We start from the raw sequence: 4,847 nt of genomic DNA, 5'->3' as shown, positions 1-4,847 counted from the left end.
TGCTTGTTTCTGGCGTTCAGTGCCAGCTCTTCTCAGGGTATATTCCTGGCATTCAAACGCCAGGATGCTGCTTGTTTCTGGCGTTCAACGCTAGATCCATGCTCTGTTCTGGCGTTGAACGTCAGCCAGATGCTCCTTACTGGCGTATAAATACCAGTAAGTCCTTCCTCCAGGGTGTGATTTTTCTTCTGCTGTTTTTGATTTTATTTTTAATTTTAATATTTTTTTCATGACTCCACAGGATCATGAACCTAGTAAAACATAAAAGAACAATAAAAATAAAATAAAATTAGATAAATAAAAATTGGGTTGCCTCCCAATAAGCTCTTCTTTAATGTCAATAGCTTGACAGTGGGCTCTCATGGAGCCACACAGGTGATCAGGTCAATGTTGTAGACTCCCAACACCAAACTTAGAGTTTGGATGTGGGGATTCAACACCAAACTTAGAGTTTGTCTGTGGCCTCTCAACACAAAACTTAGAGTTTGGTTGTGGAGGCTTTGTTTGACTATGTACTGAGAGAAGCTTTTCATGCTTCCTCTCCATTGTTAAAGAAGAAGATCCTTGAGCCTTAAACACAAGGTAGTCCTCATTCAATTGAAGGACTAATTCTCCTCTGTTAACATCTATCACAACTCCTGCTGTGGCTAGGAAAGGTCTTCCAAGGATGATGCATTCATCCTCCTCTTTTCTATTGTTTAAGATTATGAAATCAGCAGGGATGTAAAGGCCTTCAACCTTTACCAACACGTCCTCTACCAATCCATAAGCTTGTCTTACTGACTTGTCTGCCATTTGTAATGAGAATAAGGCAGGCTGTACCTCAATGATCTCCAGCTTCTCCATTACAGAGAGTGGCATAAGATTTATGCTTGACCCCAGGTCACATGGAGCCTTTTCAAAGGTCATGGTGCCTATGGTACAGGGTATTAAGAATTTTCCAGGATCTTGTTTCTTTTGAGGTGAATTTTGCTGAACCCATGTATCTAGTTCACCAATGAGCAAGGGAGGTTCACCTTCCCAAGTCTCATTACCAAATAATTTGGCATTCAGCTTCATGATAGCTCCTAGATATTGAGCAACTTGTTCTCCAGTTACATCTTCATCCTCTTCAGAGGAAGAATAGTCTTCAGAACTCATGAATGGCAGAAAGAGGTTTAATGGAATCTCTATGGTCTCTATATGAGCCTCAGATTCCTTTGGGTCCTCAATAGGGAACTCCTTCTTGGTTGGGAGACGTCCCATGAGGTCTTCCTCATTGGGACTCACGTCCTCCCCTTCCTCCTTACATTCGACCATATTGACTATATCAATGGCCTTGCACTCTCTCTTTGGATTCTCTTCTGTATTGCTTGGGAGAGTACTAGGAGGAGTTTCAGTGATTTTCTTACTCAGCTGGCCCACTTGTGCCTCTAAATTTCTAATGGAGGACCTCGTTTCACTCATGAAACTTAAAGTGGCCTTAGATAGATCAGAGACTAAGTTTGCTAAGTTAGAGGTGCTCTGTTCAGAATTCTCTGTCTGTTACTGAGAAGATGATGGATAAAGCTTGATATTGCTGAGCCTATTTCTTCCACTATTATTAAAGCCTTGTTGAGGCTTTTGTTGATCATTCCATGAGAAATTTGGATGATTTCTCCATGATGAATTATAGGTGTTTCCATAAGGTTCACCCATATAATTTACCTCTGCTATTGCAGGGTTCTCAGGATCATAAGCTTCTTCTTCAGAAGATGCGTCTTTAGTACTGTTGGATGCATTTTGCCATCCATTCAGACTTTGAGAGATCATGTTGACTTGCTGAGTCAACATTTTGTTCTGAGCCAATATGGTATTCAGAGCATCAATTTCAAGAACTCCCTTCCTTTGAGGCATCCAATTATTCACGGAATTCCTCTCAGAAGTGTACATGAACTGGTTATTTGCAACCATGTCAAAAAGTTCTTGAGCTTCTGCAGGCGTTTTCTTTAGGTGAATGGATCCACCTGCAGAATGGTCCAATGACATCTTAGAGAACTCAGATAGACCATAATAGAATATATCTATCATGGTCCATTCTAAGAACATGTCAGAAGGACATCTTTTGGTCATCTGTTTGTATCTTTCCCAAGCTTCATAGAGGGATTCACCATCTTTTTGTTTGAAGGTCTAAATATTCACTCTAAGCTTGCTCAACTTTTGAGGAGGAAAGAACTTAGCCAAGAAGGCCGTGACCAGCTTATCCCAGGAGTCCAGGCTATCTTTAGGTTGAGAGTCCAACCATGTTCTAGCTCTTTCTCTTACAACAAAAGAGAAAAGCATGAGCCTGTAGACTTCAGGATCTACTCCATTAGTCTTTACAGTCTCACAGATCTGCAAGAACTCAGTTAAAAACTGGTAAGGATCTTCTAATGAAAGTCCATGAAACTTGCAGTTCTGTTACATTAGAGCAACTAATTGAGGTTTCAGCTCAAAATTGTTTGCTCCTATGGTAGGAATTGAGATGCTTCTTCCATCAAACTTGGACGTAGGTGTGGTATAATCACCAAGCATCCTTCTGGCATTATTGTTGTTATGTTCGGCTGCCATCTCCTTTTCTTGTTCGAAAATTTCATCAAGGTTGTCTCTGGTTTGTTGTAATTTAGCTTCTCTTAGTTTTCTCTTCAGAGTCCTTTCAGGTTTTGGATCAGCTTCAACAAGAATGCATTTTTCCTTGTTCCTGCTCATATGAAAGAGAAGAGAATAGAAAAAGAAGAGGAATCATCTATGTCACAGTAAAGAGGTTCCTTATTATTAGTAGAAGAAGAAGGGAATAAAGAAAGGAGAATCCAAACACAAGGGTAAGGATAGGGGCAGTGATTTGAGATGAAGAAAGGTGAAGAGAGGTGTTAGTAAATGAATAAATAAATAGGAAAAGATGAGAGAAGGAGAAATTTTCGAAATTAAATTTTGAAAAGGAGTTAAATGATTTTTGAAAATAAAGATGAGAATTAAAATTGAAATTAAAATTTAAAACAATTAATTAATTAAGAAAATGTCGAAAAAGAGGGAAGTGATTTTCAAAAATTAGAGAGGAAAAAGTAGTTAGATGATTTTGAAAAAGATAAGAAATAAACAAAAAGTTAGTTAATTGATTGAAAAAGATTTGAAATTCAATTTTGAAAAGATAAGAAGATAAGAAGTTAGAAAAGATATTTTGAAATCAAATTTTTGAAAAAGATAAAATTTTGAAAAAGATATGATATAAAAGATAAGATAAGATAGATTTAATTTTTAAAATTAAAATTAATTACTTAACTAACAAGAGACTAAAGGATAAGATTCTAGAATTTAAAGATTGAACCTTTCTTAACAAGAAAGTAACAACTTCAAATTTTTGAACCAATCACATTAATTGTTAGCATAATTTTCGAAAATAAAAATAAAATTAAGAAAAAAATTTTTAAAAAATATTTTAAAGAATTTTCAAAAATAAATAAGAAAAATGAAAAAGATTTAATTTTTGAAAAAGTTTTGAAAAGATAAGATTTTTAAAATTTGAAAATTTGACTTGACTTACAAGAAACAACTAATTTTAAAAATTTTTGACTAAGTCAACCCAAATTTTCGAAATTGAGAGAAAAAAAAGGAAAAGATATTTTTTTATTTTTGAATTTTTTTATGATGAGAGAGAAAAACACAAATATGACCCAAAACATGAAAATTTTGGATCAAAGCACATGATGTATGCAAGAACACTATGAAGGTCAAGATGAACACCAAGAACACTTTTAAGATCATGATGAACATCAAGAACATATTTTTGAAAAAAAATTTTATGCAAAGAAAATATGCAAGACACCAAACTTAGAAATCTTTAATGCTTAGAAAATATGAATACAAAGATGCACATAAAAAATAACAAAAGACACAAAACAAGAAAACATCAAGATCAAACAAGAAGACTTACCAAGAACAACTTGAAGATCATGAAGAACACCATGAATGCATGAATTTTTCGAAAAAATGCAAGAACAATATGAATATGCAATTGACACCAAACTTAAAAATTGACTCAAGACTCAAACAAGAAACACAAAATATTTTTTGTTTTTTATGATTTTATGATTTTTTTGTATTTTTCTTTTATTTTTTTCGAAAAAAACATATAGGAAAAGAAATTAAGAGATTCAAAATTTTTAATAAGAATTCCAGGAATCTTTCAATGTTAGTCTAAAGCTCCAATCCAAGGGTTGGGCATGACTTAATAGCCAGCCAGCTTTAGAAGATATAAATCAGGCATGCAACAGCTGATATTTCATCCAACTCCATATACATACCCGTTATGTTGACAAGTGGAAGCCTCAATCCAAAAGGATTTGGATATGGCTTTACAGCCAGTCAGGCTTCAACATGTTACTATAAAACTCTAGAATTTATTCTTAAAAATTTTGGAATAATTTTCGAAAACAAAAGGAAAAAATTTTTGAAAGATTTTTGAAAAATTTTTCGAAAATAAAACAAAAAGAAAATTACCTAATCTGAGCAACAAGATGAACCTTCAGTTGTCAAACACAAACAATCCCCGGCAACGGCGCCAAAAACTTGGTGCACGAAATTGTGATCATCAAAATGGCTCCAAAGACTTGGTGCTCTCAAACATAAATCACACTTTGTCACAACTACGCACAACTAACCAGCAAGTGTACTGGGTCGTCCAAGTAATAAACCTTACGTGAGTAAGGGTCGATCCCACAGAGATTGTTGGTATGAAGCAAGCTATGGTCACCTTGTAAATCTCAGTCAGGCGGATAATAATTGATTATTGTGTTTTCGAATAATAATAAATAATAAACAGAAAATAAAGATAGAGTTACTCATGTAATTCA

The 4,847-nt window shown here is 34.7% G+C and overlaps 1 non-coding gene across 1 annotated transcript; it reads left to right on the top strand.

Annotated features, from left to right (window-relative positions):
* The first annotated feature begins 2,065 nt into the window (after positions 1–2,065).
* On the top strand, positions 2,066–2,169 carry LOC130952455 (small nucleolar RNA R71). The gene has a single exon (XR_009074639.1). It is a non-coding gene; the product is annotated as a small nucleolar RNA R71 (small nucleolar RNA).
* Positions 2,170–4,847: the final 2,678 nt, after the last annotated feature.

The sequence above is a fragment of the Arachis stenosperma genome, chromosome 1 (genome assembly GCF_014773155.1).
Source record: "Arachis stenosperma cultivar V10309 chromosome 1, arast.V10309.gnm1.PFL2, whole genome shotgun sequence".
In the NCBI taxonomy this organism is placed as follows: domain Eukaryota; kingdom Viridiplantae; phylum Streptophyta; class Magnoliopsida; order Fabales; family Fabaceae; genus Arachis; species Arachis stenosperma.
The sequence above is the reverse complement of the archived record's forward strand: the minus strand, read 5'-3'. Positions and strand labels throughout refer to the sequence as shown.